This window comes from Heterodontus francisci, chromosome 28 (genome assembly GCF_036365525.1).
Source record: "Heterodontus francisci isolate sHetFra1 chromosome 28, sHetFra1.hap1, whole genome shotgun sequence".
NCBI classification, from domain to species: Eukaryota; Metazoa; Chordata; class Chondrichthyes; order Heterodontiformes; family Heterodontidae; genus Heterodontus; species Heterodontus francisci.
In genome coordinates this window covers 73830018-73856400 of record NC_090398.1, presented here as the reverse complement: position 1 = coordinate 73856400, position 26383 = coordinate 73830018, and positions in this window count along the sequence as shown.

The following is a 26383-nucleotide window of genomic DNA, read 5'->3' as shown; positions in this document are numbered from 1 at the left end:
TTCATTTGTCAGATCACCGGAGGGCGAGGTCACAAACGCGTTATGATACACAGGACTCAGATGTGAACATTGCTGGAGCTGCTGCCCATGTAGAGGTGGTGCAGTCTGAATCCGAGCCTTCAAGTCACAGAGTTGTTCAAGGACATCCTGCAAGGCCATCTGCAGTCTCCCCCAGTGAAGGACAGCAGCCTTCCACCAGCCATGCTGCAGCCACTGGAAAAACACTGTATAGGAGCAGTAGGCAGGTTGAGGGAACCCACAAGACAGGGACTAAGGGAATACACAAGGGTGAATATTTCAGTTTTGTTTGTACAATTGCATGTGTTGCTGGATAAAGATGATCATGAAAAACATTTTGTTGCTCTTTTTATTGCAGGATGGTTACCTAGGGGACGATGTGATGGGGCATCTCAGATGGGTGAAATGGAGAAGAAGAGGGGGATGCATGGTGGGAAAGGGAAGTTGTCCGCTGGGAACTGGAATCTTAGCTCGTCTCACCGACAGCCTGACCTGGTTGAAAGCATCCAGGAAATATCCTCCCTGCCTCCTCCTCCTCCTACTGAGGTAGCCTGCGGATTCCTGCTGCAAATGCCTGTGTCCTCATGATCATGATGATATGAAGGGTGCAGCAGAACACCATGAACTTGGACACCTGCTCCAGTGTGTACTGGAGGGCTCTCCCCGAGCGGTTCAGACATCAGAAGCATGGCTTCATCTGCTGGTTTTGTGTGGGGGAGGGGACTGTCTAGAGTTTAGAGGTCATGAGCCACATTTTGGTTCTGCATGGAGGCCTGAAGTGTTGGGATCGGCTGACTGCTTCAGAATGAAGGTATGGTGGCTGCTGCCAGGATAGTGGACATTTACCAACATGATGTACTGGGGATGTTCACACACCAAGTGTACATTAATGGAGTGGGAGTTCTTTCAGTTCCTGTACCTCTCCCCGCTGACATGGCGACCCCGTAGAGACACCTACACCATCAGGAATCCCGCTATCCTGACAAAGCCACGGGATCTCTCACCTGCTTCTCCCTGCTGAGGGAGCAGACAGTATAATTCAACTCATCCGACATAGATGGCCTCTGTTACACAACAGATACATCAATGGACAACTTAGAGAGGGAGAATGGATACGTCACCCGCTCTTGTCTGGATAGATCCAGAGAAGAACATAATAACATAAGAACAAGGAGCTGGAGTAGGCAATTCAGCCCCTCGAGCCTGCTTCGACATGTAATACGATCATGGTTCATCACATCTCGGCCTCAACTCCACTTTCCTGCCTGTTCTCCATAACCCTTCAACCCATTACTAATTAAAAATCTGTCTATCTCCTCCTTAAGTTTACTCAAGGTCCCGGCATCCACCGCACTACGGGGTAGTTAATTACACAGACTCACGACCCTTTGAGAGAAGAGATTTCTCTTCATCTCTGTTTTAAATCTGCGACCCTTTATCCTATATCTATGACCCCTCATTCTAGGTTGCCCCACAAGAGGAAACATCTCCTCTACGTACACGTTGTCATTCCCCTAAATCATCTTATATACCTCAATTCGATCGACTCTCATTCTTCTAAACTCTAGAGAGTAAAGGCATAAAGAGCTCAATCTCTCTTCATAAGACAACCCTCTCATCCCTGGAATCCATCTAGAGACCCTCCTCTGAACTGCCTCCAATGCAACTAGATCCATCCTCAAGTAAGGAGACTAAAATTGTACACAATACTCTAGGTGCGGTATCATTAATGCCTTGTACAGTTGGAACAACACCTTACTACTTTTATATTCCATTCCTTTAGCAAGAAATGCTAAAATTCCATTTGCCTTCCTTATCACCTGCTGTACCTGCAAACTAGCTTTCATGCACGAGGACACCCAGATCCTTCTGCATGGAAGCACTCTGAAGTTTCTCTCCATTTAGATAATAATTTGCCTTTGTCTTCTTCCGACCAAAATGGATAAACTCACACTTATCCACGTTAAACCCCATCTGCCAAATTTTGGATCATTCACCTAACCTATCTATATCAATTTGTAAGTTTCTTATTTATTTATTGCAACTTATTATCCCACCTATTTTAGTGTCACCTGCAAATTTGGCTATAGTACCTTCTATTCCTGCATCCAAGTCATTAATATATATTGTAAATAGTTGGAGCCCAAGGACCAAACCTTGTGGTACCCCACTAGTTACATCTTGCCAACCAGAAAAAGACCCATTTATTCTGACTGTCTGTTTTCTGTTGGTTAGCCAATCCTCTATCCAAGCTAATAAATTGACCCAAACCCCATGTGATCTTACCTTGTGTTTTAACCTTTTGTGCAGCACCTTATCAAATGCCTTCTGGAAGTCCAGATATACATCTACAGGATCCCCATTTTCCACTTTTCTTGTGACAGCTTCGAAGAACTCCAGCAAATTCGCCAAACAGGATTCACCCTTCATAAAACCATGCTGACTCTGATGGATTGCGTTTTGACTTTCTAATTGTCCTGTTATTACTTCCTTAATAATAGATTCTAACAATTTCCCAACAACAGATGTTAAACTAACTGGTCTATAGTTTTCTACTTTCTGTTTCCCTCCCTTTTCGAATAAGGGTGTTACATTAGCTTTTTTTCCAATCCACAGGAACCTTTCCCGCATCCAGCGAATTTTGGAATATGATAACCAATGGGTCCACTGTCTCTGCTGCCACTTTCTTTAAGACCCTCTGATGTAGGCCATCAGGCCCTGGGGACTTGTCTGCCTTCAATACCAATAGTTTGCTCAGTACTTTTTACCTAGTAATGATGATTGTACTAAATTCCTCTCTTTCTGTAACATCTGCATTACTTGTTACTATTTAGATAGTACTGGTGTCCTCCACCATTAAAACTGAGGCAAAATACTGATTTAGTGTCTCCACCATTTCTGTGCTCCCCTCTATCAACACCCCAGTCTCCTCCTCCAAGGGACCAACATTCACATTAACTACTCTCTTATCTTTTCTATACTTATAGAAGTTTTTGCTATCCGTTTTTAAGTTTTGCAATAGTTTTCTTTCATCGTTTACCTTTGCTCTTTTTATTACTTTTTTGGTAACCCTTTGTTGATTATTAAACAATTCCCAATCTTCCAGCCTGCCACTGGCCTTTGCAATATGGTGTGCCTTAGTTTTTGTCTTTATGTTACCCTTAACTTCCTCACTTAGCCATGGATGTTTGCTTTCCCCTTCCCAGAATCTTTTTTCCTCTCTGGAATATATTGTACTTGGGAGAAATTGAATATCTCCTTGAACATCTGCCACTGTTCATTAACTGTCCTACCTTTTACTCTTCCTGCCCAGTCCAACAGTGCTAAATCTGTCCTCTGCCGATGTAATTACCTTTGTTTTACACCAGAACGCGAGTGTGGGACTCCAGTTTCTCGCTCTCAAACTGAATTTCAAATTCTAGCATGCTATGATCACTCATCCAGAAAGGATTCTTAACTATGAGATCATTAATTAACCACACCTCATTTCACAATACCAAATCTACAATAGCCTGCTCCCCCCGAGGCTACCTTTGCCAATTTGTTTAATCCAGTCTATATGCATATTAAAATCACCCATGATTATTGCCGTACCTTTCTTACAAGCCCCAGCATTTCTTGGTTCATACTGTGCTTCACTGCGGAACTACTGTTTGGGGGCCTGTAGATTACTCCCACCAGGGACTTCTTTCCCTTGCTATTTCTTATTTCTACCCAGACTGGTTGTACGTCTTGAAATCTACTTCCTATATCATTTCTCACCACGACACTGATCTCTTTCTTTACTAACAATGCTACACCTCCTCCTTTTCCTTCCTATCTATCCTTCCAAAATACGAAGTACCCTTGGATATTCAATTCCCAAGCCTGACTTCCCTGCAACCACGTCTCAGTAATTGCCACTAAATCAGATTCATTCCTCTCTATTTCCACTGTTAGCTCATTTATTTTATTCCAAAGGCTTCGTGCATTCAGATACAACACCTTTAATTTTATTTTGTTATCAATATTCAAATATACAGAGAAGTGCAATGAAACTGAGACCTTAACAGCCACTGGCAGCTCCGTCCTCACCCTGGTGTGAAGCTCCAGGTCGTGTTACAGGAGGTGATGCAGCTCATTGAATCAGTGTCAACTCACACACTGTTCCTGAGTTAGGTGCAGGTGGGAAAAGTGCTCTTGGAAAACCCGGGGTAGGTAGGGGAGGGCCCCTTCCTCCTCCCTCTTTACAGAGCTTCCCCTCTCTGCAGCCTCTGCTCCATTTGTCGGTCATGTTACAGACCCAGAGACACTGTAAATACAGTCCCCATATCTCCTCCAGAGTTGGGTCACCAAATCCTCTGTCCTGCCTGAATGTCTGCAGCAGCTCACCACGCAACCTCCAGAAAATCATCCACAACACCTCCACTTTTTCACCATAGTCGAAGTAAGTCAAAAGCCCGTCACCTGTAAGTTGGATGCCTGATCCTTTTGAATAACATTAGAGGGGGTTTCTCGTGCTGCTGAATGTGTGTTCACCTGAGAGTGACTACACAGGCAGTCAATGGACATGCATAGACAAAGTGTCAAAGAAGTACATCAAAGCTGTCAGAATGGCTTATTGATGTCAATTCAAACCATTCCTCATACTAACAGCATATGCATGGTATACCCATGCTAGATCCCTCCCCAGCATGGGGCACTCTGCAGGCCACACTAGAAGTGGCCGGCTGTACAGTTCACATCATTTTATGGATCCCTGCTTCCATAGCGTCGGCACCAGTGCCGACTTAGATTGAAAATCATAGCAGGGGAAGATGTAGAATGAAAACAGCTCACTTCAAAACGGGAATTGGATAAAGACTTGAAGGCATCAGATTTTTAATAATATGTGAAATGTAGAGGGGAAAAGGACTAATTGGAGGGGTGAGTCCATGGATGGATTCTAACACAAGAATGAGAATATTTAAATTAAGGTGCTGCCAGACCGGGAGCCAATGCAGATCAGTGAGCACTTGGTGATGGGTTTTCCGGATTTGGTGTGAGTTAGGATACAGGTAGTAGAGTTCTGCATGGGCTGTGGTTTATGAAGGTTTATAACTGGGAGGGTGACCAGGATAGAATTGGAATATTCAAGTGTGAATATAACAAAGGCACAGATGAGGGTTTATGCAGCTGATGGGCTGAGGCAGAGGTGATAACGGGTGATGTAACAGAGGTGGTAGGAGGTAGAGCTGTTGTTGGGGGAAATATGGTGAGAAAGTCAGCTCAGGTATAAATATAGCACAGAGGGTCCGAACAGTCTGTTTCAGCCTCATACATTGGGTCGGGAGGTGAATGCAGACAGTGGATGGAGAGTGGAGTTTGTGACAGAGACTGAAGACAGTGGCTTAATTCTTCACAAATTTAATTCACAAAAACACCATATCAGTGAAATATGGTTTATGGATCTAATAGTTGGATACAGAGACTTACCAGGGCCACCAATAATAGCGAGGATGGAGTAGTAAACCATTTGAATCATCTTCAGAGCACAATAGATCCGCCATTCTAATGTCATCCAAAAATACTCAGCAGTAACTAAAGCCTGTGAGGAACGAGATAATGAAGTGAGCGTGACTAAGGGAAAGAGTAGGCAGGGAGCAGATGATGAAAGCAAAGGGACTGGTGGTCTGAGGTGTATTTGTTTTAATGCAAGAAGTGTAATAGGTAAGGCAGATGAACTTAGGGCTTGGATTAGTACCTGGGAGTATGATGTTATTGCTATTACTGAGACTTGGTTAAGGGAAGGGTATGATGGGCAACTAAATATCCCAGGTTACCGATGCTTCAGGCGGGATAGAGAGGGAGGTAAAAGGGGTGGAGGAGTTGCATTACTGGTCAAAGAGGATATCACAGCTGTGCTGAAGGAAGGCACTATGGAGGACTCGAGCTGTGAGGCAACATGGGCAGAACTCAGAAATAGGAAGGGTGCGGTAACAATGTTGGGGCTGTACTACAGGCCTCCCAACAGCGAGCGTGAGATAGAGGTACAAATATGTAAACAGATTATGGAAAGCTGTAGGAGCAACAGGGTGGTGGTTATAGGAGATTTTAATTGTCCCAACATTGACTGGGATTCACTTAGTGTTAGAGGTCTAGATGGAGCAGCATTTGTAGGGAGCATCCAGGAGGGTTTGCTAGAGCTGTATGTAAATTGTTCAACTGGGGAAGGGGCCATACTGGACCTGGTGTTGGGGAGTGAGCCGGGCCAGGTGGTTGACGTTTCAGTAGGGGACTACTTTGGGAATAGTGATCACAATTCCGTAAGTTTTAGAATACTCATGGACAAAGACAAGAGTGGTCCTGAAGGAAGAGTGCTAAATTGGGGGAAGGCCAACTATACCAAAATTCGACACGAGCTGGGGAATGTAGATTGGGAGCAGCTGTTTGAAGGTAAATCCAGATTTGATATGTGGGAGGCTTTTAAAGAGAGGTTGATTAGCGTGCAGGAGAGGCATGTTCCTGTGAAAATGAGAGGTAGAAATGGCAAGATTAGGGAACCATGGGATGACAGGTGAAATTGTGAGACTAGCTAAGAGGAAGAAAGGAAGCATACATAAGGTCTAGGCGGCTGAAGAAAGACGAAGCTTTGAAAGAATATCGGGATTGTAGGCACAATCTGAAACGAGGAATTAAGAAGGCTAAAAGGGGTCATGAAATATCTTTAGCAAACAGGGTTAAGGAAAATCACAAAGCCTTTTATTCATATATAAGGAGCAAGAGGGTAACTAGAGAAAGGATTGGCCCACTCAAGGACAAAGGAGGAAAGTTATGCGTGGAGTCAGAGAAAATGGGTGAGATTCTAAATGAGTACTTTGCATTGGTATTCACCGAGGAGAGGGACATGACGGATGTTGAGGTGAGGGACAGATGTTTGATTACTCTAGGTCAAGTCGGCATAAGGAGGGAGGAAGTGTTGGGTATTCTAAAAGGCATTAAGGTGGACAAGTCCCCAGGTCCGGATGGGATCTATCCCAGGTTACTGTGGGAAGTGAGAGAGGAAATAGTTGGGGCCTTAACAGTTATCTTTGCAACATCCTTAAACACGGGTGAGGTCCCGGAGGACTGGAGAATTGCGAATGTTGTCCCCTTGTTTAAGAAGGGTAGCAGGGATAATGCAGGTAATTATAGAAAGGTGAGCCTGACGTCAGTGGTAGGGAAGCTGCTGGAGAAGATACTGAGGGATAGGATCTCTTCCCATCTGGAAGAAAATGGGCTTATCAGTGATAGGCAACATGGTTTCGTGCAGGGAAGGTCATGTCTTACCAACTTAATAGAATTCTTTGAGGAAGTGACAAAGTTGATTGATGAGGGAAGGGCTGTAGATGTCGTATACATAGACTTCAGTAAGGCTTTTGATAAGGTTCCCCATGGTAGGCTGATGGAGAAAGTGAAGGCGAATGGGGTCCAAGGTGCAGATGGATGGATAAAGAACTGGCTGGGCAACAGGAGACAGAGAGTAGCAGTGGAAGGGAGTTTCTCAAAATGGAGACGTGTGACCAGTGGTGTTCCACAGGGATCCGTGCTGGGACCACTGTTGTTTGTGATATACATAAATGATCTGGAGGAAAGTATAGGTGGTCTGATTAGCAAGTTTGCAGACGACACTAAGGTTGGTGGAGTAGCAGATAGTGAAGGGGACTGTCAGAGAATACAGCAGAATATAGATAGACTGGAGAGTTGGGCAGAGAAATGGCAGATGGAGTTCAATCAGGGCAAATGCGAGGTGATGCATTTTGGAAGATCCAATTCAAGAGTGAACTATACAGTAAATGGAAAAGTCCTGGGGAAAATTGATGTATAGAGAGATTTGGGGGTTCAGGTCCATTGTTCCCTGAAGGTGGCAACGCAGGTCAATAGAGTGGTCAAGAAGGCATACGGCATGCTTTCCTTCATCGGACGGGGAATTGAGTACAAGAGTTGGCAGTTCATGTTACAGTTGTATAAGACTATGTTTCGGCCACATTTGGAATACTGCGTGCAGTTCTGGTCGCCACATTACCAAAAGGATGTGGATGCTTTGGAGAGGGTGCAGAGGAGGTTCACCAGGATGTTGCCTGGTATGAAGGGCGCTAGCTATGAAGAGAGGTTGAGTAGATTAGGATTATTTTCATTAGAAAGACGGAGGTTGAGGGGGGATCTGATTGAGGTGTACAAAATCATGAGAGGTATAGACAGGGTGGATAGCAAGAGGCTTTTTCCCCGAGTTCAAAGTGAAAGGGGAAAAGTTCAGGGGGGATATGCGTGGAACGTTCTTTACGCAGAGGGTGGTGGGTGCCTGGAATGCATTGCCAGCGTAGGTGGTAGACGCGGGCACGTTAGCGTCTTTTAAGATGTATCTAGACAGATACATGAATGTGCAGTAAGTAAAGAGATACAGACCCTTAGAAAATAGGCGACAGGTTTAGATAGAGGATTTGGCTCAGCGTAGGCTTGGAGGGCCGAACGGCCTGTTCCTGTGCTGTAATTTTCTTTGTTCATTGTTCTTTGTTCTTTAGTAACCAGGCCAAACCAATAGGAGAAACTCCTGCTGTCCATTGTTCTAACATTCCAATCCATTGTTCTAAGATTCTGACCCATTGTTGTAACATTCCAATCTATTGTTCTAAGATTCTGACCCATTGTTGTAGCATTCCAATCTATTGTTCTCAGATTTTGATCGATCCTCTCTCTCTCTCTCTGCAGTCCCGGATTCCTGTTAGTGCCGGTGTTGATGCTCCCACTGACACAATGAGTTAACACATTGAAAGGAGTCCCTTATTAATAGAAGAGGGAAACCCTCCAGTGACACAATTAGGGTCCGTAGTGACTTACATTAATTACAGTCAATGAACAAACAAGTTCAGTTAATCTCTTTCAATCCAATACTTTTTGTACTACAATAGTGTCGAAGTGTTCCTCAGTCCAGATGGGATATACGAGGTTTGTTGAGGGAAGGAATGGTGGAAAAAGCAGAGGCACTGGCCAGAAGCTTTCAATCCTCCTTGAATCTGGGAGTGATGACAGGGGACTGCAGGGTTGTAAATGTTACACCCTGCTTATTAAGTAAGACATTAGATAAATCCTGTAGGTACTGACGAGTCAGTCGAATGTCGGTGGTTTGATATTTCGAGAGGCCATAAGCCTGCACAAAATATATCTTTCTTGGAAAAACCTGGGATAATAAATGACAAACAGCATTAATAGGTTAATGACCAATCACGTCCGATAATCTTGATCAAGTTCATTGATGAAATAACTATGAGTGTTGATGATAATAGTGTGTTTCATGTTATGTGCATGGACTTACAAAAGGCCTGTGATCAAATGACATTTCATAGACTTGTTATGAAACGTAGAACACATGGATTAATTTGACAGTGATAATGTGGATATGACCCTGACACAGGGACAGAAAGCAGAGAGAAGTGGTGAACAGACTTTGTTCAGACTGGGGAAGGGGGAGTACACAGTGTTGTTTCTCAGGGGTCAGTATTAGCATCAGTGCTCTTCCTGACATCTAGATAGATATACAAGTAATAAAGACTAATATGTAAAAAAACATAATTTCAACGCTTGCAGATGACAAGAAACTCATAAATGAGGGTGGCAAAGGCGCAGACCACAGAATTATCCAACCTCACAGACTTTGATTATTTTTAATTTATTCTCGACTCCAATCCAAATACAAATTTATTCCTTACTGTATAATTTATTTGTGTGATTTGCCTGTGAGTTTGTGTGTGAATGTGTACCGTATATTTTCATTACTTTATTTAGATTCATTTTAGATTTTAAAGTACAATAAACTCACTTCTTGATTAAACTTAAAAAATCCGTTCTCACTGGTTCTTTCAAGATCACAATAAATGTAAAAGGTAAAATACTCACTGAGGTGGTCAGCACGTCCACTGCGAAAAATGAATAAATCCCATTGTGATCAAATAAAAGATAGGACAAGAGGGGAGTCTGGGACCCCTCCTCACCTGGCTGCAACAGAAATGTGGAGGATCTCGTGATTGTAACGCAATGACAAACGAGAAATTGGAAGTGTCACAGAGTCACAGAGTTTTTCAGCAAAGAAACAGGCCCTTCGGCCCACTGTGTCTGTGTCGGCCAACAAGCCTATCCATTCTAATCCCATTTTCCAGCACCTGGCCCGTAACCTTGTAAGCTATGGCGTTTCAAATGCTCATCTAAATACTTCGTAAATGTTGTGAGGGTTCCTGCCTCTGCAGCCCCTTCAGGCAGTGTGTTCCGGATTCCAACCACCCTCTGGGTGATTTCTCTTCCCTGCAAATCCCCTCTCAACCTCCTGCCCATAATTTAAATCTATGCCCCCTGGTTATTGACAGCTCCGCGAAGGAAAACGTTTTTTCCTATCTACCCTATCTATACCCCTCATAATTTTTCATGCTTTCTGTCTATCTCCCTTTTTAAAATAAAGGAGTTACAGTCGCAATAAAGGAGTTACATACAGAGTGAAGTAACTCGGTACAGGTTTAAACCCTTCTCTGTTGAAAAGTTGTGTAATGTAGCTGGACAGTGAGGGATTATTCTCCGTCCAAAAGATTGGAAACCCGAAATTCTAAGACATGTGGCCAACCATTTTTTATTTGCAGCTGAAAATTCAAACAGGGTTAGCATCTCTAACAGATAGAGTAATGTTAGCTAAGGTAAAACTGGGATAGAAGAGACTAGAATTAGAATTCCAGCGAGAGCGAGAAAGAGCAGAGTGAGTGTCAAGAAAGGGAAAAAGTAAGAGTGTTCCAGAAGGAGAAGGAGGAAAGGGAGTTAAGGTGGCTCGAACAACTAGAGGAAGTCCCAGTACACCCAGTGAAGGCACAGCTAGTGAAGGAGCTACCCATAGTAGCAATTAAAGTTCTCCCAGTTTGTTCCAAAGTTCAATGAGGAGGATGTGTCAGAATTTTCCATCAGTTTTGAAATGCTTGCAAAGCCGCTGAAATGACTGACAGAGAGATGGACACTGTTTTTACCAAGTAGAATAACAGGAAAAGTCCATGAGGTTTATTCATTGTTGCCAGATGAAAGTTCATCACATTATGAGATGGCTAAAAATGGTATCCTGGGTGCATATGAGATAGTATCGGAAGTGCACTGTAAAACATTCTGAACCCTCGGAAAGCAGCCTGACTAAACTGACCTCGAGTTTGAAAGAGTTAAGCAGCTTAGGAATGTAGGAACATAGGAGCTGAAGCAAGCCATTCAACCCATCGAGCCTGCTCCACCATTCAATATGATCATGGCTGATCATCCAATGCCTTTCCCCCCACACTATCCTCATATCCCTTTTTGTCAGTGGTATTTATAAAACTGTCAATCTCTACTTTAAACATACTCAATGACTGAGCTTCCACAGCTCTCTGGGGTAGAGAATTTCAAAGATTCAGAACCCTCTGAGTAAAGACATTTCTCCTCATCTCTGTCCTAAGTGGCTTCTCTTTTATTTTGAAATTATGTCTGCTAGTTCTGGACTCCCCAACCAGGGGAAACATCTTAGATGCATCTAAGATGCATCTTAGATTCAGCTATGTGGCCTGGTCCAATCTGCACCTTCTCCTTTGTTATCTCTTGCCCAACCCCCACCTCACTTGTTTATAATCTGTGACTTTTCTAATATTTGTCAGTTCCGAAGAAGGGTCACTGACCCGAAACGTTAACTCTGCTTCTCTTTCCACAGATGCTGCCAGACCTGCTGAGTGAATCCAGCATTTCTTGTTTTTGTTTCAGATTTCCAGCATCCGCAGTATTTTGCTTTTATTTTAGATGCATCTACCCTGTCTAACCCTTTAAGTATTTTGTAGGTTTCAATGAGATCACCTCTCATTCTTCGAATCTCTGGAGAATACAGGCCCAGCTTCCCCAATCTCTCTTCATCGGACAGTCCCACCATCCCGGGAACAAGTCTGGTGAACCTTCTTTGCACTCCCTCTGTGGTCCTAATATGCTTCCTCAGGTAAACGGACCAGAACTGCGCACACCACTCCGTCTGCGGTCTAACAAAGTTTCTATACAATTGCAGCAAGAATTCACTGCTCAAATCAACTTGTGATGCAGGCCAACATACCATTTGTCTTCCTAATTGCTTGCTGCACCTGCATGTTAGCTTTCATTGACTTATTGATGAGGACACCCAGGTCCCTTTGTATATCTACACTTTCTAATCTCTTACCAATTAGAATACTCTGCACGTCTATTCATCCTACCAACGTGGCTCACCTCACATTTTTCCACATTATATTCCATCTGCCATGTTCTTGCCCACTCATGAAGTCTGTCCAAATTTCCTTGAAGCCACTTTGCATCTTCCTCGCAACACACATTTCCACCGAGCTTTGTGTCATCTGCGAACTTGAAATATTACTTTGGTCCCAATATCCAAATCATTGATAGATATTATGAACCGCTAGGGCCCAAGCACTGATCCCTGCAGTACTCCAATAGTCACCGCCTGCCAATGCAAGAATGGCCCATTTATTCATACTCTCTGTTTCCTGCCTGTTTACCAAAGCTTGCTGCTCGTCAGTATATTACCTCCTATCCCATGTTCTTTAACTTTGCTAACCAACATGCTGTGGGGCACATTATCAAACGCTTTCTGAAAATCCACCGACTCCCCTTCTCTATTTTGTTTGTGACATCCAAAAAAAAACCCAACAGGTTCATCAAGCATGATTTCCCATTCATAAATCCATGTTGACTCTGCCCAATCAGATCAATTTATCGCATAATTTAGAATAGATTCTAACATATTCCCTCGTACTGATGAAATGTTAACCACGTGGGTTTTTGCCGGGTGCTCTGGTTTCTTCCCACAGCCAAAGACTTGCAGGTGATAGATAAATTAGCCATTGTAAATTATCCCCAGTATAGGTAGGTGGTAGGGAATATGGGATTACTGTAGTGTTAGCATAAGTGTATGGTTGTTGTTCCCAATTTTCTCTTTCCCTCCCTTCTTAAATAGTGGGATGACATTTGCTACCTTCCAATCTGCATGAAACGTTCCAGAATTGATAGAATTTTGAAAGATGATCACCAATGCATGAACAATCTCCATTACTACTTCCTTCAACACTTTGGATTATGGAATATCAGATCCTGGATAATTGTCAAACATCAGCCCTATTAATGTCTCCAATACAAACTTCTCACTAATACTAATTTCCTTCAATTCTTCATTCTCCCAATCCCTTGGATCTCTAATTCTGGGAGATTTCTTGTATGCTCCTCAGTGAAGACAGACACAAAATATTTTTTGTTTAGTTTAGAGATACAGCACTGAAACAGGCCCTCCGGCCCACAGGGTCTGTGCCGACCATCAACCTCTCATTTTATACTAATCCTACACTAATTCCATATTCCTACCACATCCCCACCTGTCCCTATATTTCCCGACCACCTACCTACACTGGGGGCAATTTATAATGGCCAACTAACCTACCAACCTGCAAGTCTTTTGGCTGTGGGAGGAAACATGAGCACCCGGAGAAATCCCACGCAGACACAGGGAGAACTTGCAAACTCCAGACAGGCAGGACCCAGAATTGAACCCGGGTCGCTGGAGCTGAGAGGCTGCGGTGCTAACCACATTTAACTTCTCTGACATTTCTCAATTCCCCATTATAAATACTCCTGACTCTGCCTGTAATGGCCCCACATTTGTCTAAGCTAAATATTACCATTTTATGTACCAATAGAAGATTTACAGTCTGTTTTGGTGTTTACTTTTGACCAGTGGATACAGAAGATCAAGATACAGCCCACATATATAAATCTCAGAGCAGTGATCCATCTCGAAGAGTTCACAAACTCGTTCCCCTCCCATTAAAACACACATGGAGGAACAGAAGGCTCAAAAAGCCAGGCAGGTTGCAATTCTGGCTGATGAATTTTCCCTTGTATACAAGGCCTTAATCCCAAAGGGAAACCCTTCCCTAGTCACCCCAAAGACCCGAGAATAAAAGGTGGGAGGCTGATCGGACCCTGAACAGCCATGGGCAAGAAGGAAAAGCTGGACACACGGGAGCCCATCTTCAGGCCAAATAGGACGGTACTGAGAGCAGGAGTAACAGCCGATGCCATGTGTGTTTCCACTGTAATGAGGCAGATCACCGTCATGCTGACTGGCGGAAGTGATGGAGAAAACCTGTAAGATTAATGAGTGTCCTGATTACCACCTACCGCCCTCCCTCAGCTGATGACTCAGTACTCCTCCATGCTGAAGAGGACTTGGAGGAAGCACTGAGGGTGGCAAGGGCACAAAATGTACTCTGCTGGGGGACTTCAATGTCAATAACCATGAGTGGCTCGGTAGCACCAAGACTGACCGAGCTGGCCGAGTACTAAAGGACACAGCTGCTAGACTGGGGCTGTGGCAGGTGGTGGGGGAACCAACACGAGGGAACAACATACTCGACCTCGTCCTCACCAATCTGCCTGCCGCAGATGCATCTGTCCATGACAGTATTGGTAGGAGTGACCACTGCACAATCCTTGTGGAGACGAAGTCCTGCCTTCACATTGAGGATACCGTCCATCGTGTTGTGTGGCACGACCACTGTGCTGAATGGGATAGATTTCGAACAGATCTAGCAATGCAAAACTGGGCATCCATGAGGCGCTGTGGGCCATCAGCAGTAGCAGAATTGTACTCAACCACAATCTGTAACCTCATGGCCCGGCATATCCCTCACTCTGCCATTACCATCAAGCCAGGAGACCAACCCTAGTTCAATGAAGAGTGCAGGAGGGCATGCCAGGAGTAGCACCAAGCATACCTCAAAATGAGGTGTCAATCCGGTGAAGCTACAACCCAGTGCACCTTGCATGCCAAACTGCGCAGAGCTAAGCGATCCCCAGTCCTGCCACATCCAGCCGTGAATGGTGGTGGACAATTAAACAACTAACTGGAGGAGGTGGCTCCACAAATAGCCCCATCCTCGATGATGGGGGAGCCCAGCACATCAGTGCGAAAGATAAGGCTGTAGCATTTGCAACAATCTTCAGCCAGAAGTGCCGAGTTGATGATCCATCTCGGCCTCCTCCTGAAGTCCCCAGCATCACAGATGCCAAACTTCATTCAATTCGATTCACTCCGCGTGATATCAAGAAACGACTGAAGGCAATGGATACTACAAAAACTATGGGGCCTGACAATATTCCAGCGATAGTACTGAAGACCTGTGCTGCAGAACTTGCCGTGCCCCTAGCCAAGCTGTTCCAGTACAACTACAACACTGGCATCTACCCTGCAATGTGGAAAATTGCCCAGGTATGTCCTGTACACAAAAAGCAGGACAAATCAAACCCGGCCAATTACCGCCCCATTCGCCTCCTCTCAATCATCACTCAAGTGATGGAAGGTGTCATCAACAGTGCCATCAAGCGGTGCTTGCTTAGCAACAACCTGCTCAGTGATGCTCAGTTTGGGTTCCAACAGGGCCACTCAGCTCCTGACCTCATTACAGCCTTGGTTCAAACATGGACAAAAGAGCTGAACTCAAGAGGTGAGGTGAGAGTGACTGCCCTTGACATCAAGGCAGCATTTGACCGAGTATGGCATCAAGGACCCCTAGCAAAACTGAGGTCAATGGGAATCAGGGTGAAAACCCATTGCTGGCTGGAGTCATACCTAGCGCAAAGGAAGATGATTGTGGTTGTTGGAGGTGAATCAGCTGAGCTCCTGGACATCACTTCAGGTGTTCCTCAGGATAATGTTCTAGGCCCAACCATCTTCAGCTGATTCATCAATGACCTTCCTTCAATCATAAGGTCAGAAGTGGGGATGTTGGCTGATGATTGCACAATTTTCAGCACCATTCGCGACTCCTCAGATACTGAAGCAGTCAGTGTAGAAATGCAGCAAGACCTGGACAATATCCAGGCTTGGCCTGATAAGTGGCAAGTAACATGCGCGCCACACAAGTGCCAGGCAATGACCATCTCCAACAAAAGAGAATCTAACCATCTGCCCTTGACATTCAATGGCATTACCATCGCTGAATCCCCCACTATCAACATCCGAGGGGCTACCATTGACCGAAAACTGAATTGGAGTAGCCATATAAATACAGTGGCTACAAGAGCATGTCAGAGGCCAGGAATCCTGAGGCGAGTAACTCACCTCCTGACTCCCCAAAGCCAGCCCACCATCTACAAGGCACAAGTCAGGAGTGTGATGGAATACTCTCCACTTGCCTGGATGGGTGCAGCTCCAACAACACTCAAGAAGCTTAACACCATCCAGGACAAAACAGCCCGCTTGATTGGCACCCTTTCTACAAACATTCACTCCCTCCACCACCGACGCACAGTGGCAGCAGTGTGTACCATCTACAAGATGCACTGCAGCAATGCACCAAGGCTCCTTTGACAGCACCTTCCAAACCCGCGACCTCTACCAACTAGAAGGACAAGGGCAGCAAATACATGGGAACGACACCATCTGCAAGTTCTCCTTCAAATCACACACCATCCTGCCTTGGAACTATATCGCCGTTCCTTCACGGTCGCTGGGTCAAAATCCTGGAACTCCCTTCCTAACAGCACTGTGGGTAAACCTACCCCACATGGACTGCAGCGGTTCAAGAAGGCAGCCCACCACCACCTTCTCAAGGGCAATTAGGGATGGGCAATAAATGTTGGCGTGGCCAGCGACGCCCACATCCCGAGAATGAATAAAAAAAATAAAAAAAAGTCCACCAGATCAGTGCAGGGAAACGGGCCCTGATGGAAATCACAGCAGATCAGGCTGTGCCTTTAACTGCGGCAGTCTGACCCAGTAAACCTACCACAGAGAGTGCGGGAAAACTTAACAAAAGCCCTGAGAGTTACCAGGAATTATAATCCCAAGGAAAAGTGACCCCATCTACCTTGAGTGAGGCAAGCAAGCCCATAGTCATACTAAGGGATACAGGGGCCACCCAATCCCTTCTGCTGGGAAAAGGAATGACCTTTCTTCGATAGTGCAGTGAATGCTAAAGAGTTAGTGAATTGTATCGGAAGACAGTATATGTCCATACCTTTATGACGACTGCACTTGGAGTGTGACCCTGTTTTAGGACCGGTAACCATGGGGATTGTACCTAGTTTACCAATGGATGGGTCGACCTGCTCCTGGGTCATGATCTGACAAGGGAAAAGGTGCCAGCTTCCCCAGTAGTACTCGAGAGACTAAAATAGGTCCAGGAGACGGAGCAGTTACAGGAGATGGGCCCTGACATTCTCCCTGATTGTGTGGTGACTCGGTCCATGGCCAAACAATCCCCTGAACTGACACTGCAGATGGATGACCCGACTGCCTGGCTGTCTGAAACCTTCTTTGGAAAGTTAGAGGACACAAAGGATTTGCTAAACAGATCTTCCTTAGTTGAAGCTCAATATCCCGACCCCGTATTAAAAAATAGCACAGACTGTCCAAACCAAAACTGAAGCAGAGGGAGTTGCAGCGTGCTTCTATTTAAAGAATGAGGTGCTGATGAGGAAGTGGAGACCTCCTCACAGGCCTGCGGATGAAGAGTGGACCAGATAGTGGTGCCGCTGAGGTCCCTTAAAGAAATATTAAGAATGGCCGACGAACTTCCAATGACTGGACATGTCAATGTATGAAAAATCGAAGCCCCCATAAGACAGCATTTTGACTGTCCACAGCACCACAAAGATGTGGTGGAGTTCTGTAAAACTAGTCACATGCGCTAGGTGGTGGGGAAGCCCCAACCTGCAATGAAGCCTGCACCCTAATTCATCTACCAGCTTTTGGGGAACCCTTCAGCAGAATGCTGGTGGATTGTGTGGGACACCTGCTGAAAACAAAACGGGATTACCAGTATCTTCTCACCATTATGGATATGGTGACCTGATTCCCAGAGGCCATTCTCCCGAAGAGCTATCTCTGCCAAGGTAGTGGTGGAAGGTTTCACCCAATTCTTTACCCGATAATGGGCTGCCTGCTGAGATCCAGTTGAATCAGGGCACACATTTTATGTCCAGTATTTTTGAAAAGGTCATGGGTAATCTGGACATAACCCAGCTAAGGTACTTAGCCTACCACCCACAGTCACAAGGGGCTTTGTAGCGGTACCACCAGACCCTAAAGACAATGATCAGGCTATACTGCTATGATTAACCCCATAACAGGGACAAAGGGCTATAATTTCACCTGTTGCTTACCAGGGACTTATCCAATGCTTCCACTGGCTTTAGTCTCTTTGAATTAATTTATGGACACGAGGTGAGATCTCTGCTTAAACGATTCAAGAAGTTTTTTGGACCCAGGGATGAGTCTTCCATGTTAGAATACATTTCCATGCTCTGGGAGTGGCTCACGGGAGCCTGTGCAATGACTCAGGAACACTTAAAGATCTCCCAGGCAGCTATGAGAAGGTAAACAGGAAAAAATGCCAAGGTTAGAACATGTCATCCCAGAGACCATGTATTGTTATTACTCCCAATGCAGGGTCTACCCCTGAAAGCCCGGTTCAGTGGTCCATATCGAGTGACAAAAAGAATAGCGGGTAAATTATTTTATTGACACCCCTGAGCAAAGGCAAACAATAAAGGCAGTGGAGGGGAGAGACAAGTGCAGACCTGTCAGACAGTCAGGAGGGAAGGATTTAAAAGGACAGTGAGGACAGGTTACAGGAGGGCCAGGAGGATTCCCGACTGGAATCCCCTACTCTCCTATTAGCCAACCCTGAAATGTTAGATAAATGAGGCCACTCACTCTCCTCCTTAAATGCAGGTCAAACAGGGACCCTAAAAAGGCTGCTAACAGCATTTGCAGAAACGTGGAAGGACAAAGAAAGTTCCCAAAAAGGCATGCCAATGGTAAGGGAGATGTCTTACCTAGTCAAAGTGCCGCTGGAAAGAGCAGTGAAAGCTGGAGAGACACTAGCGAACAATACTGTCCCAGAGGAAATAGGGCAGATTTGGAAAAATATCCTCCTCATAGTAAAGAGAAAGGGGAAGGGAAATTTCCCGAAAGTCAACAGCACTTGCATACCTCAGCAGAAAGCTGAAAGTAAGGTCAGTGTGGATCTACCCACTGAAGAACCCAATGATCAGATTCCAAACCCAAAGCTAATCAAATCCTACAACTTGGAGCGGCAAAGTTGTACAGTGATTAGCACTACAGCCTCACAGCTCCTGCGACACAGGTTCGATTCTAGGTACAGCCTGTGCGGAGTTTGCAAGTTCTCCCTGTGACAAACGTGGGTTTTTGCCGGGTGCTCCGGTTTTCTCCCACAGCCAAAGACTTGCAGGTTGATAGGTAAATTGGCCATTACAAATTTCCCCTAGTATAGGTAGGTGTCAGGGGAAGGTGGGGATGTGGTAGGAATATAGGATTCATGTAGGATTAGTATTAATGGGTGTTGATGGTCGGCAGAGACTTAGTGGGCCGAAGGGTCTGTTTCAGTACGGTATCTCTAAATAAATAAATAATTAAATTTCAAAGCCGTGCTCAGCAAGAACAAAGATCCAGAGGAAATCTCAGGCACCTCACTGGGAGAAAGATTATCAAGGTGCAGGAACCTGAATAGTTAAGGCTTCATTGCAAGAGAGAGAAAAAAACAACAATGTCATCGATAATGCATTGTCCAGGGTCGAACCCAAAACATAACCATCCCAGACAAAACTCCAAAGCAATTAAATCAGCACAACTGTAACAAACAATGACAGCTGCAGTAATTCTAAGATTCATGTGTGAATTTGAGAAGTGATTATTGAGAATGAATGTGTGTTTCCTTCTATTTCTTCCGACAATTCTGTCATGAAATGTTCCTATTATCACATTTCTTTCAGTGTGGTGTGGTGGTGTCAAGAAAACACCATATGCCCAATGAGGAATTTCAATTCACCGATTTGAAACTTACAGTAAACCTTTAATGAAAAAAGAAATGCTACAGTTAACTTTGAAAAAACTGGCAGCCAAGATGCCCACCGCAATTGGCATCTGAAACACCTTTTAACATTCAAAGGCCTCCAACGGGAGACACATGTCTGCTGAGTCTAGACCTGTATCATTGGCTTGCTCTAGTGATTGAATTACCTTAAATTACTTTCATTGACACGGCATGCAAGGGCATCCTGACATATTGACTTTGATAGAGCAAACTCCTCCAATCATAAATACTGGCATCCTGAGCCCTGGGGTGACTGATGTTTCTCACCTTGAATCTCATTATAAGGTTCCAGCGAATACACTGAGACAGTCATGAGGCCTTCTGTCCATCTATGTGAAAGCTGGGAGTTTCCCCTGGACAAAGACAGACAAGCCAGTGATTCAAACTGCGCAGAAGCAGAAGGGCTGTGTACTCCCGTCTCTCTCTCTCTCCAGATAACGTCACAAGTTTGAATACCACATGCGACTGTGGTCCCTCCAAGCCGACAGATTACTACAGACAGAGGCACCAGGGAAAGAATGCCACCTACAAGTCTGCCTCAAATAAATCCCTGAGCCATGTGGGCCAGCCATAAAGGGCACTTCGACCATCCAAAGACTTCAAGAATACAACTGCAGCCGGAAGACCACCGTGTCGTCCAACATCACATAATGAGTATTTTATTTTTATATTTATTCCAGACTCCCATCTTCTCACTCTGTAATCTATTTCTGTGTGATTCTCATACAAGTGTGTGCGTAAATGTGTGGTGTATTTTTATGATTTTATTTAGATCGGGTTGATATTGTTAAGTATAATAAACTCACCTCTTTCCTGTTTAAACTCAAGAGAACCTGCCCGATTATGTCCTTCACAATCACTCCAAAGGTAAATGGTAAATGAGAGTGTTAGCACATCCACTAGTTAAAAAGAACAAACAGAGTTGTGGTCAAATAAGACGAGCGACTGTAACCCATCCTCACCTGGCCGTAACAATAGGCAGGGTTGGGGATAGCGAGAATATGGGGATGAACTCAGCTCAGCATCAAACAGGTACCAGATTTTGTAAACTTCCTGGTTCAGCCTCAGACAACGGCCAGTGAGGCGGATTCAGACTGTGGATAGGGAATAGAGTATGTGACAAAAACTGAAGACAATGACTTCAGTCTTCTCATGATTTAAATGACAAGAACATTAAATCAGTGAAATATGTTTTCTGAATCTAATAGTTGCAGACGGAGACTGACCAGGGACACCAATAATAACGAGTATGGGATAGTAAATACTTTGAATCATCCTCAGAGCATAATAGATCCGCAATTCTAATGTCATCCAATAATAATCTGCAGTAACCAGGTCAAACAAAGAGGAGAAACTCCTGCTGTCCATTGCTGTAACATTCCAATCTATTGTTCTCGGATTCTGACCCATTGTTGTAATATTCCAATCTTTTGTTCTCAGATTCTGACCCATTGTTGCAACATTCCAATCGATTGTTCTCAAATTCTGACCTATCCTCTCCCTCTCACTGAAGCCGCTGATCTCTGTTAGTGCCGGAGGTGATGCTCCCGCTGATGCCATGGAATAACACATTAAAAGGAGACCCTTATTAATAGAAGTTGGAAACACTCCAGCGACACAATTTGGGTCCATGGAGACTAACATTACTTACAGTCACTGAACAAACAGGTTCAGTTAACCTCTTTCAATTCAACACTTTTTGTACAATAACAAAGTTGAACATTTGCCTGGTCTGGATGGGATGGATGAGGGTTGCTGAGGGGAGGTATGGTGGAAGCAGCGGAAGCACTGGCCAGAATCGTTCAATCATCCTTGGATATGGGAGTGATAGAAGATGGAAACTCTCCAGTGCCACAAAAGGTTCACTAATGTTGTTTAGGGAAGGAAATCTGCTGCCCTTACCTGGTGGCCTACATGTGACTCCAGACCAAATCAATGTGTTTGGCTTTTACATGCCTTCTGAAATGGGCTAGCAAGCCACTCAGTTGTATCTAACTACTATGAAGTCAATAAAAAGGAATGAAACCGGATGAACTACCCAGCATCGACCTAGGCACCGGAAATGACACGGACAAACACAGCCCTGTCGACCCTCCAAAGTGCTCCTTACTAACATCTGGGGGTTTGTGCCAAAGTTGGGAGAGCTGTCCCACAGACTGGTCAAGCAGCAGCCTGCCATAAAAATATATCTTGCTTGTAAAATCATGGGATAATAAATGACAAGCAGCACGGATAGGTCAATGGAAAATCATTTCTGATAATCTTGATAGGGTTTGTTGATATAACTGTGAGTGTGAATGAGTATAGCGTGTTTCATGTTATAGGATCATAGACTCGTAGAAACCGTAAGGGACAGAAAGAGGCCACTTGGCCCATCGTGTCTGTACCAACCGAAAAATGATCCACCTTGAGGTGCACATGCAGATTGCTTTTGAATGAGTAGAGGGTTTCAGCCTCAAACGTCCTTTCAGGCAGTGTGTTCCAGACCATAACTAAAAGCAGGGGACCCAGTACTGAGCCCTCTGGAACACCACGGGAAACAGTGCTCCAGTCACTAAAATACCCGTCAACAATTACCCTTTGTTTCCTGCCACTGAGCCAATTTTGTATTTCTGGTTGTACATGTTTTTCCTCATCTCCCCTCTGATCTTTCTGCCAATCACTGACCTCTCTGCTCAGGTGAATAGACCCTTCACCTCCACTCTATCCTGGCCACTCACAATTTGTATATTTCAATCAGATCACCCCTCAGCCTTCTCTGTTCCAAGGAGACCAACCCCAGCCTATCCAATGTTTCCTCATAACTGCATTATTTCAGTCCTGGCAACATCCTCGCAAATCTCCTCTGTACCCTCACTAGCGCAATTACATCCTTTCTGTAATGTGGTTGCCAGAACTGAACACAGTACTCAAGTAGTGGTCGAACCAATGATTTATACAGTTCCAGCATAACCTCCCTGCTCTTAGATTCTGTCCCTCGGCTAATAAGGGAAAGGATTCCATATGCCTTCTTAATCACCTTATTGACCTATCCTGCTATCTTCAGGGATCTGTGGACATTGACTCCAAGGTCCCTTACTTCTCAGTATTTTCCCAGTAATCGTGTATTCCTTTGTCTTATTTGACCTCCCCAATTGCATCACCTCACACTTCTCCAAGTTGAATTTCATTTGCCACTTTTCCACCCATCTGACCAGACCGCCAATATCTTCCTGCAGTCTACAGATATCCTTCTCGCTATCTACAACACGGCCAATCTTTGTGTCATCCGTAAATTACTTGATCATGCCCCCTACATTTACGTCGAAATCGTTAATATACACCACAAAAAGCAGGAGACCCAGTACTCAGCCCTGTGGAATACCACTGGAAACAGCCCTCCAGTTGCAAAAACGCCCATCAACAATTACCCTTTGTTTCCTGCCACAGAACCAATTTTGTATCCACCTTGCTGCATTTCCCTGGATACCATCGAATTTTATTTTTGAACCAGTCTGTCATGTGGGACCTTGTCAAAAGCCTTGCCAAAATCCATGTAGACCACATCAACTGCACTACCTTCATCGATATCCCTTGTTACATCTTCAAAAAATTCGATCAAGTTGGTCAAACAAGCTCTTCCCTTAACAAATCCATGCTGACCATCCTTGATTAACCTGTGCCTGTCTCAATGACAGTTTATCCCGTCTCTCAGAATAGATTCCAATCATTTTCCCACTACTGAGGTTAGACTGACTGCCCTGTAATTATTCAGACTATCCTTCACTCCCTTTTGAAACAGAGATCCAACGTTAGCAATTCTCCAATACTCCAGCACCACAACTGTGTCCAGTGAGCATTGGAAAATGATACTCAGACCCTTTGCTATTTCCTCTGTTGCTTCTTGTAGCAACCTGGGGCACATTTCATTTGGATCAGGTGATTTATCAACTTTCAGGGTGACTAATCCCATTAACGCTTCCTCTCTCAGTATGTTGATCACATTCAATAATTCACACTCTTCCTCCTTAACTACAATATCTGCATCCCACTCTTTTCTGAAGACACTAAAAGTATTCAATAAAACCAGATCAATATTGTTCACCCCGAATGCATAGTTTACCTTTTTGGTCTATTATGGGCCCTACTCTCCCCTTAGTTAGCCTCTTCCTCTTACTGCATTGAGAAAACATCTTTGGGTTCACCCTGACTTTGCTTGCCAATATTTTTTCATGCTCTCTCTTTGCTGTCCTAATTTCCTTTTTGATTTGACCCTTCCACTTTCTAAACTCCTCTCAACTTTCTGTAGTATTGAGTTCTCAGTGTCGGATATATGCTTCCCTTTTCTGTCTTATCTTACCATATAGGCTCCTTGACATCCATGGGATTCTAGATTTGGCCGCCTCACCCTTTTTCTTTGTGGGAGCATGTTTACACTGAACCCCTTGAGTCTCCACTTTGAATGCCTCCCAGTGCTCTGAGACTGATTTACCTTCAAGTCGCTGTTTCCAGTCCACTTTCGCTCCTCGGTTTAGTAAAATTGGCCTTGCCCCAATTGAGATCTCTAACTCCTATTCTATGTCTGTACGGTTCCATAGGTATGTTATAACTGACTGAATTATGATCACTCCCACCATAATGCTCTCCCCTGACACTCCATCCACCTGCCCATCGTCATTTCCTAAAACAAAGTCTAAAACTGCAGCCTCTCCTGTTGGACTTTCTGCATGCTGGACAAAAATGTTGTCCTGAATGCACCTCAAGAATTCTGCTCCCTCAATTCTTTTCATACTAAAACTATCCTCGTTAACATCGGGGTGATTAAAATACCCTACTATTACTGCCCTATTGTTCTTGCACTTCTCAGAGACTTGCCTACTTATTTGCTCCTCTATCTCCCTCTGACAATTTGGCTGTCGAGATCACACTCCCGGCAGTGAGATTACCCCTTTTTGGTTCCTTTGCTCATTCCATATGGCCTCACTTGATGAACCTTCCAACATATCATCCCTCCTCACAGCTGCAAAAGATTCCTTGAACAGAATTTCCATTCCCCTCCTTTCTTAACCCCCTCCCTATCGCGCTGAAAACCCGGTGACCAGGAACGTTGAGTTGCCATTCCTGTCCCTCCTTTGCCCTCCGCTCATCTGCTTTATTTGCAGCACTCCATACATTGAAACAGATACCCTTGAACACTGCCAAACCTTTTTTCATTTTCTCACCCTCATTTCCTCTGTCTTCCAGACTCATCCATTAATTTGCCACCTTCCATTTTCATTTCTGATTTTGTCCCAGCTGAGTCTACCCTTAGGTCCCTCACCCCCCTGCCAAACTAGCTTAAACCCTCCCCAACAGTACTAGCAAAACGTTCTGCAAGGAACCCAGTCCTGGCTCTGCTCACGTGCAACCCGTCCGGCCTGTAAAGGTCCCATTTCCCCCAGAGCCGGTCCCAGGAATATGAATCCCTCCCTCCTGCACCATCTTTCCAGCCACACATTCGTCTGCCTTATCTTTCTATTTCTAAACTAAGTTGCACCTGGCACTGCGAGTAATCTGGATAATTCTACTTTTTGACTATGTTTGAGGTCCTGCTTGCTAATTTCTTCCCTAGCTCCCTAAAGTCTGACTGCAAGACCACATCCCTCTTTCTACCTCTGTCGTTGGTTCCCATGTGGACCACGACTTCTGGCTGTTCCCCTCCTCCTTCAAGATGCTCTGCATTCGCTGAGTGACAGCCTTGACCCTGGCACCTGGGAGACGGCACACCATACTGGATTCACGTCTGTGTCCACAGAAACGCCTGTCTGTTCCCCTGACTATTGACTCACTGATCACTATGGCTCTTCCTGTCATCCCTGTATCCCGCACAGCAGCCGAGCTACCCGTGGTGCCATGGACTTGCTGTGGCTGCTCTCCCCAGGTGAAGCATCACTTTCCTCAGTATTCAGAACTGAATACCTGTTGGAGACTGAGATGCACTCAGGGGTCTCCGGCACTACCTGTCTGGTACTTTTTGACTGCCTGTTGATCACCCATTCCCTCTCTCTCTGCATGCTCTTCAGCCGTGTGGTGAGCACATCTATGAACATGCTATAGCTGAATAAACTGGTATATGAGAAGGAAGAATGTGCAGGGAATGGAATTAGGTGAATTGCTCATTCGGAGAGCCGATGCAGACACGATGGGCTGAATCGTTCCTTTTGTGCTGTAATAACACTGTGATGGGGCCTCTCAGATGGGTGCAATGGTGGAGAATGGGGGATCCATGGAGCGAAAGTGAAATTGTCCTATGGGAACCAGAATCTTAGCAGGGACTCTCCGACAACCTGTCCGGCTGGAAGGCATCCAGGAAATATCCTCCCTGCCTCCTCCTCCTGAGGTAGCCTCCGGATTCCTGGTGCCAATGCATGTGTCCTCATGATGGTGATGATATGAAGGGTGCAGCAGAACACCATGAACCTGGA